The sequence below is a fragment of the Rattus norvegicus genome, chromosome 1 (assembly GCF_021556685.1).
Source record: "Rattus norvegicus strain SHRSP/BbbUtx chromosome 1, alternate assembly SHRSP_T2T, whole genome shotgun sequence".
NCBI classification, from domain to species: domain Eukaryota; kingdom Metazoa; phylum Chordata; class Mammalia; order Rodentia; family Muridae; genus Rattus; species Rattus norvegicus.
In genome coordinates, this window is record NC_141534.1 from 32466422 (window position 1) to 32479449 (window position 13028).

The 13028-nt window shown below is 40.6% G+C and overlaps 1 pseudogene; it reads left to right on the top strand.

Moving 5' to 3' along the window:
• The first annotated feature begins 5788 nt into the window (after positions 1–5788).
• Positions 5789–6300, top strand: Rpl10a-ps11 (ribosomal protein L10A, pseudogene 11; annotated as a pseudogene).
• Positions 6301–13028: the final 6728 nt, after the last annotated feature.

Here is a 13028-nt window from a genome sequence, read left to right on the forward strand (position 1 = left end):
TTTGAAATGTGTATGAAAAACGCCTTCTGTGAGACTCATTTACAGGAAGCTGAGAGGGTAGTAAGGAGGCAGCACACGACATTGTGGATCTATTAAGCATGTTGGCTGCAGAACAGCAATCACATTTTAATATTGATCGGCACTAGCTAATTAATAGACATTATAGGAATGATACAATCATGATAAATAAAACTGAGGTCCAACTGAGAGACTTTCGCAATGAGTTCTTTGGTAATGATGGCTCTTTATGAACATAATGGACAATGTTCAGAATCAATTTCTAATTTATGATAGTGTTGTGATTTATAGTTTGGACTGGCGATAAATCCAAGGTAAGTTTGTAACTGTGAAATCTTGCCTACAATATGGTATCCTTGGTACATTAAAGGGTCATGAAAATAAATTGTATAATTTCTCAGAAAAAAGTAATGAGGTATAGCATGGCATTTAGCCTAATGAGTAATACATAAATAATGAGATATTAAAAATAAATAAAACACTGCACTATCTCTACCATCCCTGCTGAGTAAAAATGAAATTATAAATGGAAGATCCTTTCAGCTAAGTTGAATGCTGGTAGTTTCCATGATGTCCTTTCACTGTGTGGCTGGCATTCAGAAGGCAGACAGTTCGTGTTGGGTAAGCATATAAATGTGGATTTTTCTTTTTTTTTTTGAAATAAAAAAAAGTTATTTATTTTAGTTTTTTTATTATTAACTTGAGTATTTCTTATATACATTTCGAGTGTTATTCCCTTTCCCGGTATCCGGGCAAACATCCCCTTTCCCCCCTCCCCTTCCTTATGGGTGTTCCCCTCCCAACCCTCCCCCCATTGCCGCCCTCCCCCCAACAGTCTAGTTCACTGGGGGTTCAGTCTTAGCAGGACCCAGGGCTTCTCCTTCCACTGGTGCTCTTACTAGGATATTCATTGCTACCTATGAGGTCAGAGTCCAGGGTCAGTCCATGTATAGTCTTTAGGTAGTGGCTTAGTCCCTGGAAGCTCTGGTTGCTTAGCATTGTTGTACATATGGGGTCTCGAGCCCCTTCAAGATCTTCCAGTTCTTTCTCTGATTCCTTCAACGGGGGTCCTATTCTCGGTTCAGTGGTTTGCTGCTGGCATTCGCCTCTGTATTTGCTGTATTCTGGCTGTGTCTCTCAGGAGCGATCTACATCTGGCTCCTGTCGGTCTGCACTTCTTTGCTTCATCCATCTTGTCTAATTGGGTGGCTGTATATGTATGGGCCACATGTGGGGCAGGCTCTGAATGGGTGTTCCTTCAGTCTCTGTTTTAATCTTTGCCCCTCCCTTCCCTGCCAAGGGTATTCTTTTTCCTCATTTAAAGAAGGAGTGAAGCATTCACATTTTGATCATCCGTCTTGAGTTTCGTTTGTTCTAGGCATCTAGGGTAATTCAAGCATTTGGGCTAATAGCCACTTATCAATGAGTGCATACCATGTATGTCTTTCTGTGATTGGGTTAGCTCACTCAGGATGATATTTTCCAGTTCCAACCATTTGCCTACGAATTTCATAAAGTCGTTGTTTTTGATAGCTGAGTAATATTCCATTGTGAAGATGTACCACATTTTCTGTATCCATTCCTCTGTTGAAGGGCATCTGGGTTCTTTCCAGCTTCTGGCTATTATAAATAAGGCTGCGATGAACATAGTGGAGCACGTGTCTTTTTTATATGTTGGGGCATCTTTTGGGTATATGCCCAAGAGAGGTATAGCTGGATCCTCAGGCAGTTCAATGTCCAATTTTCTGAGGATCCTCCAGACTGATTTCCAGAATGGTTGTACCAGTTTGCAGTCCCACCAACAATGGAGGAGTGTTCCTCTTTCGTGGATTTTTCTTAATGCGATGGTGGTGATGTTTTCTGTTTGGAGACCCTTCACAGTTTGAGGGAAAGGTGATGAAGGCCACTTGTATTCAGGATCATCAAGACCAGAAAGTGTTCCATCAAAGTACTCATAAAGAACAAGAAAGGTAGCTGCTACTCCCGAGTGGGAAGAAGTTCTAGTTTGGGCTGTAACTGCCCTGTCTAGAGGATGCAGCTCATATGGCCAACAATGACCTATATAATACTACTCCACTTCCAAGACCTCTCTCAACCACAAACTCATGAGTAATTACTGGACAGTACCATTTTGTCTAGCTCATGGTCCAAACGTTGTGCATGCAGGAAGTTCTCCACCCATGGATTTCCATTCTCACACAGCCAGCCTCATGTCTATCTATCCGTACTTGCCCTCTGGCCTGTCTCCGCATTCCACAAAAGGACATCACACTGTGAATCTCCTCCTTCTGAGACATCTCACCAACCTCACTTTCACACCATCAGGTCATATGCAAACTTCTCTTTACTGGTGGTGCTCGTTTGCTCTCAACAGTCAACGCAATCTTGATGACTCACCATGGTAGTTGAATTGATACGTGATGGAAAAGAACCTTAAATGATGAATTGCCTCGTTTACATTGGATGGTGGCCTCATTTGTAGAGCGTCTCCTTGATTAATCATTGATGTGGGGTTCCCAGTCCACTGTGGGCAATGTCTTTCCTGAATGGGTCATGAAATTGTACTTTAAAAGCCATTTGAGCAAGCTAGAGAGAGCAAGCCTGTCAGCACTGATTGTCACCAGACTCTACTTCAGTCCTACCTCCAGGGAACAACCCAGGGTGACTGTCTTGACTTCCGTAGATGAATGACTGAAGCCTGAAAGCCAAATAAACCCTTTCCTTCTTGAGTTCTTGAGTGGCTTTTGCTTATGGTCTTTATCACAACAAGAGAAACTTAACTAGAACAGAATTTGGTACAAAACAGTGAAATATTGTTATGACAGATTTGATCATGTTGTTTTGGGGAGAATAGTGGAAAAAAGTTGGAAGTTTTGGCCTAAAATAACAAAAAGGCCATTTAGTGCCCAAAGTTTAATTGGCTGTTACAAGAGTTTGGGAGGTAGGAATATTCAGAGAAGTGAAGAGGTTAGAAGCCATATGTCAGGCTTATGAAACTGCAGAGCTGGAAAGTGATGCTAATGATGTTTTGAGTTAAGAAGGAATTGAGAGTAGTAGAGGGGGATACTATAATCAGGATATAATGTATGAAAAAACAATCTGTTTCAATAAAAGAAGGGAGCTCTGTTAGTCTCCTACTCCAGTGGAAATCTACCCATCTGAGACTACATAGAAAGCACAAAGTGGGATTGATGGCTATAACAAAATAAGAAAAAGAGAAAAAGTTATTTTAAAATAAACTATTATTTGGGGGAAGAAGAATTTTCTCCACAATGAAGGGGCAATTTTGCATAGGACATGGATATTCTAACAAATACAGCTAAATGCAGATCTTTAAACTTATAGGAAACATTGGTAGAACCTTCAATTAATAACTCACAAGATATGTTTCAACCTACTATAGCACAAAAGAGGCTTAGCAAGAACATGGGGCCTTTTAGAACTACTCAGCAAACAGCTGAATGTGTTCTGAATGTGATCAAGCATCAACAGGATAATAAGGTAGATTATGTGTTTCGAAAAACTCAGTAAGTTTAAGATAACTTAAAATGTGTTTATGTTTGCACATGTGTGTGTGCATGCATGTATGTGTGTGAGTGTGTATATGTGTGTACATGTGAGTGTGTATGTGTGCATTAGTGTGTGTTTGTGTGAATGTGTGTATGTGTGTGAATGTGTATGTGAGTGTGTATGTGTGTATGTGAGTGACTGCATGTGAGTGTGTGTGTGCATATGGGTGTGCATCTTCTGAACACAAGAAAATGAAGCTAAAACAAGTAAGAGTAACTCTAAGGTAACCCACAAACATTTGGGAATTAAGACAAGAGAAAAATAGGGATTTAAAAATAAAACAGAGGAGAAAAACATTATTTAAGTTGTCCATTGTACCTAAGGTATTGAATCAATTTTTACATTAAAACTCTTAATAAAACAAAGGAAATGAAAATAATCAGGATGGGATTAGAATGAAATTGAACCAAATGAAACCAATAGGAAGCAATGAAATTGAAAACAAAGTACAAAAGTAGAATAAACTTGATTTCTTGGAAAAATTAAAATGAATTTATGCACTTAAGGTTAAACTGATTTTTTTTAAAAGGCCTTATAAATCATGCATATCATAAATGAGAGGGGAAATGCTATCAAATATTGTGCAATACAAAGAAAACTAAAAGAGGGATAATAAAATGGTCAGATTTAAAAATAATTTAATATTCCAAAGATCATTTAAGAAAATGAATTGCATAATTATTCATGGTGAACATTGATCCTTTTACAAAAACCAAAAATGTTTGATCTCACTGAGTTTTATTAAACTTATCCTGAAGAATCTACTCAGCTCAGAAAGACTACGAAGGAAATGAAGGTATTCAGATGGTCAAGAAAGAAATACAGAGGAATTTTCTTACAAATATCAACGTGATTTTTCTAGCAATTATAGTGAATTCATGAAAATGTACCTAAAATAATCTGCAGGTTTCTGAAGGCATGGGATAAAAAGGTGAGTATATGAAAACTGATTATATTTCTATGTATAAGCAGTAAGCATCTACAGATTAAAGTTCCTTAATTATAGGAAGAATGTATGAATGTTTACAGTGAAATTTAACAAAATAGGAACATAGTTAAGTGTGGAGAGAATCTCTTGTGTATGATATAGTAGCATCACCTGCCAATAAAAAGCTGATGGCTTATCAACAGAGGCAGGAAATAGGAAGTGGGAGTTCTGGTGAGGAGAGAGGAACTCTGGGATAGTCAAGCATGGAAAGGTTCACCCAGAACTCTGTGGAGACAGACACCTGAAACTGAGGAGAGGTAATCAGCCATGTGGCACTCACAAAGTAGGATGGACAAGATAACTAAGTTATGAGCTAGCTGGGGAGCAAGTCAAAGCTTGTGGACAGACATTTATTTATAAATAATGTCTCAGAATCATTATTTTAGGGACCACAGTGCAGGTAAAAAAAAAAGCCTGCAGTTACAAATAGTGTCCAATGTGGTAGTCATGTAATCCAAACCTAAATATTCAAGTTTAAAGCAAAAGATCCAGGTATTAAGCAAAGTCTTGGGTGGAAAGCACTTCCCTAGCTGGTTGGGGACTGGAAATGGAAAGACGCCTAGTACAATTCCTTTAAAGCTTCTGCTGTACAGCAAGGCTGGCTGCTGGCTGCTGGATACTGAATGGGGCCTGTGAACGTCTGGCTCAGCAGGCAGGTGCATCAGCTGAGCAGCAGGCTCTGTCTCCGGGAAGTCCTGGCACTCTGGATAGGCAGAGATCACAGTTTCCTGGCCCAGTCACGGTAGATACCACTGAGAACCTCACAGCAAGGTGGAAATGCCTCTTTTTGTCTGGTCAATCATGGCGGGTGGCTCGGTCCTTTAAGGTTTGGCCTGCATGGCAGAGAATGGATCCAGGACAGAAGCTAGGCCCAGACTGAGAAAAACCTCTGAACAGGTACAGTATGCTTGAAAATGTGCTGAAGTACTAAAGAAAGCAAAGAAACTGGGTATAAACAATCACATAAACATAAATAATTAGAAAATAATAAAGTAAAATATGCAAAGGAAGGAGAGAGATTAAAAAGAAAATATTTTTCTATGTTAAGAAATGGAGAATCTGCTTTTCCGGTTCCCGAGCAGGAGCTACAATAAGCAGCAAAGACTCATGCGACACCCTGTAAGAGGCAGTGCGAGAAGTCCTGCACTAGAACCAGCGTAAGCGCCACAAGTTTCTGGAGAAGGTGGAGCTGCAGATCAGCCTGAAAAAACTATGACCCTCAGAAGGACAAACGCTTCTCGGGCACCACCAGGCTTAAGGCTACCCCTTGCCCCAAGTTCTCGGTGTACATCCTGGGGGACCAGCAGCACTGTGATGAAGTCGAGGTCATGGATATCCCCGACATGGACATCGAGGTGCTAAAGAAGCTTAATAAGAACAGGAAGTTGATCAAAAAGCTGGCCAAGAAGTATGATGTCTTTTTGGCCTGAGTCTCTGATCAAGCAGATTCCACATATCCTGGACCCAGATTTAAACAAAATCTGGAGAGCTCCCCTCCCTGCTGACAATGAAAACATGGTGGCCAAAGTGGATGAGGTGAAATCCACAATCAAATTCCAGATGAAGAAGGTGCCTTCGGCCACATGAAAATGACTGATGATGAGCCGGTCTACAACATCCACCTGGCTGTCAATTTCTTGGTGTCCTTGCCCAAGAAAAACTTGCAAAACATCTGGGCTTTGTACCTCAAGAGCAACATGGGCAAGCCACAGCATCTGTATTAAGATGTTCCAATAAACCACGGCTGCCATCTTAAAAAAAAAAGAAAGAGAAAGAAAGAAAGAAAGAAAGAAAGAAAGAAAGAAAGAAAGAAAGAGAGAGAGAGAGAGAGGGAGGGAGGGAAGGAGGGAGGGAGGGAAGGAGGGAGGGAGGGAAAGGAGAAAGAAAAAAAGAAAGAAAGAAAGAAAGAAAGAAAGGAAGGAAGGAAGAAGGAAATGGAGAATACAAGGAAAGAGAATATTTGGACTTCATATAGTTTTATTTTGACTATCAGCATAGAAATAATTATGTATTTGGTTATTATTTCAATCTTATATATACTCTTTAAGAATTTTCAGGATAAATCAGACTTAGGTAAGAAGGACTGAAAGATAGAATGCTTGGTTACATGCTATGGAACAGAGATGAGAGGATTCTTTCAGTGAACATAAAGACTCTTCAGAAGAAGCCAATCTGGAACCATACATCAATGGCAAATAAAGAAAATCCACAGGAGAAAAATATAACAAAGGCTTGAGAAATCAGAATGGCAACCCATAGAGGTATGATATGCTAAGCTAATAGTGCTGGCTATACTTGAAGCAACCTTAGAGAATTTGAAAATTTAAAATATATACATATGTTGATACATTATATAATTGATACATATTCAGAATTCCCATGGGCTTTTGCCTTAAATTCTGAAAAGAATGATTCTGAGATTATGCATTTATCAGAGATTGAAGCTGATGATGCTCCAACCTATGTATCCAAAAAATATTTAGACATTATGGCATAGAATATATTATACAGGTATATCTTACAATCCTATAAGTCACATGATTATCAAAGGACCTAACCACCCTTTATAGGGGAAATAGCATGTTCCAGAGAAAGATTACATAATGCTTTCATAATGCTAACTATGAAAATTTTGAATGTTAATGAACAAAAATCAACAGCTGCCAAGATATTGGATTAGGGGAAAACCTGTTGAACTAAAACACCCTGTTAATGTTAAGGATTTCCTAACTTCGGAATGGAAGGAGGAAAGCCTGTTACACTAGGGAAGAAGTTTTGTATTTGTTTCCACAGGAAAAACTAAAGCTGTGGATTCTCTTCAAAAATCAGATTTGATGGGGGGAGACCCATGAAGAGCCTGACTGCAGATGAGAAAGAAATCAAGAAGTCCAACTAAACAGGAAACATGTAGTGCTGATCCCTCTACGTGGGAACACCTCTGAGACTGGCTGAGAAATGAGCATCTCTCCAGTCAGAACTTCAGTTAAGCATAGCCAATAAATCTTGTCTACAGAATCCTTGGGACTCAATCATGCCATTATTTCAAATGGGAAAAGCAGAAATTTATATTACAATTGTGTTATACAATCCAAGCTAACTTACAAAGGCAGAAGCCTTACCTGCTCGAACAGAGAACAAAGAATCATCTTTAACTGATCTGTGCACATTGTACATTCCATATATATGTCATTGCAGAACTGTATGTTACTTGTGAACATTTGCATATTTATAGACATTGATGAAGTTAAAATGGCTTTGGCAAAATTCACCCTCAGGGTTGCTGAAAAGGTTGCTGAGATTCTGCGACATATTTATTCCAGCATCCTGCTTGAGCCTACCTCTGATTGCCTTATAGCTGTTTCCTCAAAAAATCTGAATCTGAGACAGTTTCAAAATGTTTAGTTCGATTGTCCAGCATCACTAACTGTTCCAACCCTGGCTACATTTAAACCTGGAACATTCCCACCACACAGAGACTGGACAGCAATGTTGCAGCTAGCTTTCTTAAAACTTACCAATATTCCAATTTTCTTTGGGGCTCCAAAAAATAACAACAATGCCTACACACAGCAGGAATCAATTTAAGAGAGAAAAACTCCCACTCCTAAGATGTGGGGTGATTTTTTGACTGTTCAATGGATGATGGGTAATTGTCATCATTAGAACGGATGGTTGCAAGTCTTGGGAGGAGGAAAACAGAAGAGAGCTTAGATTTTCTTTTTCTAGTTCTTTCCTTTATTCTTCTTTTTCTCTTATTTAATCTACTTTTAGAGCAAAGAACATCAACAAGTCAAATATTTTTATATAATAGACTTTTGTATATCTATACAGATTAAAGTCATATATTGTTACAATGTGATGTGCTGTGTGTGTGTGTGTGTGTGTGTGTGTGTTTCAACTCTTGTTTAAGGCATTGTATCTATGTAATTATTTAAAATTCAATATAAGTTTCTAGTATTTTGAAAGCTGCTATTAGAAACTTTTAAGGGTAGTTTTAAAATTCAACTTAGTAGCAAATAGTCAAACTTAAGTGATGTTAGATACTAGTTTAGTTAATTACAGATATATAGTTCCTAGATTAAACAAATAGCAAACATCTAGAAACAATTCAAATATATTCAAAAACTTCAGAGACCTTCAGAATATTGCATTTAGGAATGTTTTATTAATAAAGTGTCTTTTTGACAATAAGACCTGCGTGTTCCCGGCAGCACCCCCATTCTACTTCAAAGAAAATGATGAGTATAGAAGAACTTCCTTATGGAGCCTGCTTCAAATGTGGTGAGTTGTCACTGGGCAAGAAACTGCCCTTGCTTCAACTGCAAACAGAATGTTGTCCAAATTAGACAAACAAGATGCAGGAAAGTCGACTGACAAGCTTTGCAGGGATAAGGTAGGCAAGTGCTTCAATATTCCTGCTTCACAGAAGTCTGTCAGATATTCTGGGCCAGAAGGCCAAACATGATGCCCCAACAATATAGATAAACCCTGGGTGGCTATCCAGGCAGTCAGTTCCTCTGTCATTTCTATAGTTTTGGAAGCTGCTTCCTCTTAACTTCTTGCGCACTCAGATAATATTTATTTTTTCTCATGTCTCTGATGGACTTGAAGACTAGATAGCTATAGTCTCACAATTAAGCCTAAGTTGTTTAGGATTTAGAAGAATATAAAAGTCAACATAAGACGGAAAAACTGAGATAACAAAGGAAAGTGGGCAGACACTGGTGTGGATTAATCCAAAGCTGTGAGTGGGGAACAAAACTGCAAGTCCACAGACAGGGACTACAACAGTGGGATGGGAGGTCTAGTCCCAACTCTGTCAATGATTTCTTTTAATGTTACTACATTAAATTAGCTGATTAGGGGACATGGTGCCTGTGTGCAAGTCCAGCAGGTGAAAGAGTAGAGGGTTCTGAATACAAGACCAACCCAAGCTACAGACTGAGATCAGATCTGAAAACACCAGAATCAAGAGAAACCAAATACAGAATACGGAGAAGCAAAAAGAAGATAGATGTTCATTACAAAATACAATAAACTAAACAAGGGTCCAGACCCTGAAAAACTGGAAACACATCCCATGTACTGGGCAAAGCCAAGTGATGTAGCCACACAAATTAGGAACAGGTGATGTAGAGAAGCACATTGTTACTAAGATGCACTGATGCCTTACAAGGTAACTGTGGGTCAACTCAGCAGAGACACAGTAGCATTGAAGTTCTATGCTCCTGAAAACATAGTTTCAATTACTCAATGCAAAAACTAATGGAAGCGGAAGGAGAAAAATTAAAAGTCAAATAAACTGTTTTATTTTAATTACATTCCTCTCAATTGATACAAGGAGAAATACCCAATACATAGGAAATTTGAACAACACAGCAGGACTGTCTGACTGAACTTGCACACCTTTTATCCCAACCTCACAGCCTTTATTCAGAGCACATGGAAGGTTTTTGGACTAGCATATACCAAGAGGCACAAAGGACCAATGCGTTTCAAGAGGTGGAGACAAGCGTGTTTATGAATGCCATAGTAAGAAACTAGAAATCAATAATTAAAAAAGCAAGGAAGCCCAGACCTCTTTAGAAATAGAGATACAATCTTCCACCCAACCAGTGTGTAAAAAGTGAAATCATTAAGGGAAATGTCGATGTTTTGAGCTGAGATATGTTGAATGTGCTAAATTTATGTTCAGATTTCTGAAGTCTAAGCGTAGACACACCTGTACTCTCCACCCTTGGAGAGTGAATGTAGGAAGATTAGGTGTTCAACGTCAGCTTCACTTGCAGAGCTCAGAAGCATCTCGGGCACATGAGATGTGACTCAACACCCCCTCCTACCCTGACAGGTACCTCTTGGATGCACTAGTCTGACAGTCACTAAACTTGTCATCTTCTCAGGATTAAAGAGCAGTAAGAGTCTTTGGGCAGTGGGGACTCTGGAGTTGGCTGGGCTGCCTATAAGTCTACCTCGCCAAGGATAGAGCTTCTGTGAATCTCCCCCAGGCTGGGTGGGCTCTTTAGTGATTTAACTGCCCCTGAGTGAACTCCTGTGAGAAACTGCGATAAGTTACATTTATACCAAATAGTTTTTAAGGCTTTCTTTGCTTTGAAATCCTGGATCCACCACCATACTGACTTGCTAACATACCCAGAGAGGTCTTTCTGGACAGCTCAGTCCTGTCCAGCAGCTCTTCAGCTTGATGGTACCAAAGCCTGACTTTAAGGATAGCATAGCTCACTGAGCTTCTAATCAGAGAGGTCAGGAAATAAAGGTTCAACTGTCCTGAAGACTCACAGACAACCCCACCCCACTTGCTAAAGAGTTTGGTTCACTTAAAGCTGAACCAAAGGAACAGATTAGAGCTTAGAGAATGGCACACATCTGTGCACAGCTGGGCTGTGTGCCTAGGCAAGACAGCTTTCATGCTACCCAAGAAACTACAGAACCCATTCTTGGCTCTTCAAACCATCCTGAATTTTACAGAAAGGACATCTCTTCTCAAAAGTCAAAGCATAGGCTAAGGGACTTGAGTTTTGAGTGATTTCGCAAAAGGACAAATGGCAGACAATTTTGAAGCCCAATAAATTTTATCTGTCCAATGTTAAACACTGGGGATTCAGATAGGGCAAGAATATATACTTCACTCATGGGCAAATTATAGCTGGACCAGCTTCCTATACCAGGAATACCAGACGCTACTCCATGTGAGGATCCTGTAGCTAAAATCTTGGTAGCTGGAAAAGGCTGAGTGGGATAGACAGAAAAAGAACCTGGGCTTTGTGGCTAGATGGTAACATGATGGTTAGCTGTAATAGCAATGGCTTCTTCCTTCTGGCATAGCATGCACCCCAAATGCTAGCACCAAGCCAGTGTCACTCTCCAACACTGCCTGGGATTCTTGTAAACAGAATCTGGAGTATATGACTTGTGCTGCTTCCCTGTGAGCCTGTCTTCTCCCTGCTTTCTGTGGGTACCATTGCTCCCATGACATCCTTCCTATCTCCTTCCTCCTTTTCCCTGGGTGTCATTTATGGTTCCACACACTTGACCCCTTCCTATTCTCTTCCATGCTCCCCACCCCTGTCCTATTTCCTCGGTACTTGCATGTTTTTTCTTGCCCTTTTCACTTGAGCTTATATCCCCTGTCCCATTAGCATGAAGTCTTTTACACAGAATGGAATTTTGGGTAATCTGTAGGAAGGACTAAGCACTAACATGCTGCTTAATGCCCTCTCCAAGAGTCTCTCCTATCTGCCTCTCTGTCTCTGTGCATGTTTGTCCTTTTTCCGTGTCCCTGTCTACTATTGTGGATGGCTGAGCCTTTGCTCCTATGTGTCATTCACGGGACCTCCAGACCCAGATCGATGTGATGGTTGGGGGTGGGGTTGGGGGAGTCCCAGGGAAGGCTTACACAGCTGAAGCCCTCAGTGACTGGAACACTTTAGAGGGAGACTGTAATTAAGTGGAGATCGGCCCTCCAGCCCCCTGGGCACTGAGCATCAGCAGCAAGAGGAAGCCCCTTCATTACCCAAAGAAGAGCACTGTGATGGGATGCTCTGGTCAGGCCTCTAGTGGCCCCTTTGTTACCATAGTGGAAGGACTGCACTTTCGGCTAGCTGTCTTTGCCAAATGCTATCATTTTAAAAGCCGTGAACAAGGGGGAGTGGGGCCTAGGGGTATACACAGCTCCATATGCTGGGGACAGGGAGACAAGTGTAATACTGCACTATTAGACTGACACAGGAGCTCACTTCTGCCCCGAACATGAGACAGCTTGAGAGGATTATGCAGGACAGGCTGTCACATGATGAAATTTTCAGAAATCTGTTAACCCCAGCTCAGACCCAGTGAATATTTTATCACCCCACATGGAGAAGGGCGGTATATTTATTAACTGTGGGAAGACACGGCCAAGAAACTGGGCACATAAAAGCGAAGAAGAGGCTATGTATTTAGTACCCAGTTGGGACAATCACAGGCAGGGAGGTTATGAACAGAGGATGGGAGAGGGCCTTAGTCCACTAGGACTCCCAGGCAGATGACATTGGAGGAAAATGGGCACAGGGCAGAGGGGATCAAGCCAGGGCTCAACGAGAGAAAACAGTGTGGCCACTGAGCCAGTGAAGATGATAATGACTGTCAGTATCAAAAATACCAGAGGCAGAGGAAGAAAGAATTGGGTAGATTTCCACTGGAAATGTTTTAATTGAGATCTCATTCAACATGTTGAATTCACATGGCTTTTACACAGGGGATGGCTGTTTGCTTTTCAGAGAAACACAGAGTGAAACATCACTTAGAATCATAGATCAGAGAAGCCAGCCCTCTCTGTATGTGGTCATTGGGATGGTCTCATCATGCACAGAGAACACAAAAAGCATGGGTGGGAATATTTGGACTCTCACCAGAAATCTACCCAGGTGACTTGGGTCAGGTATTGTATTGGGCA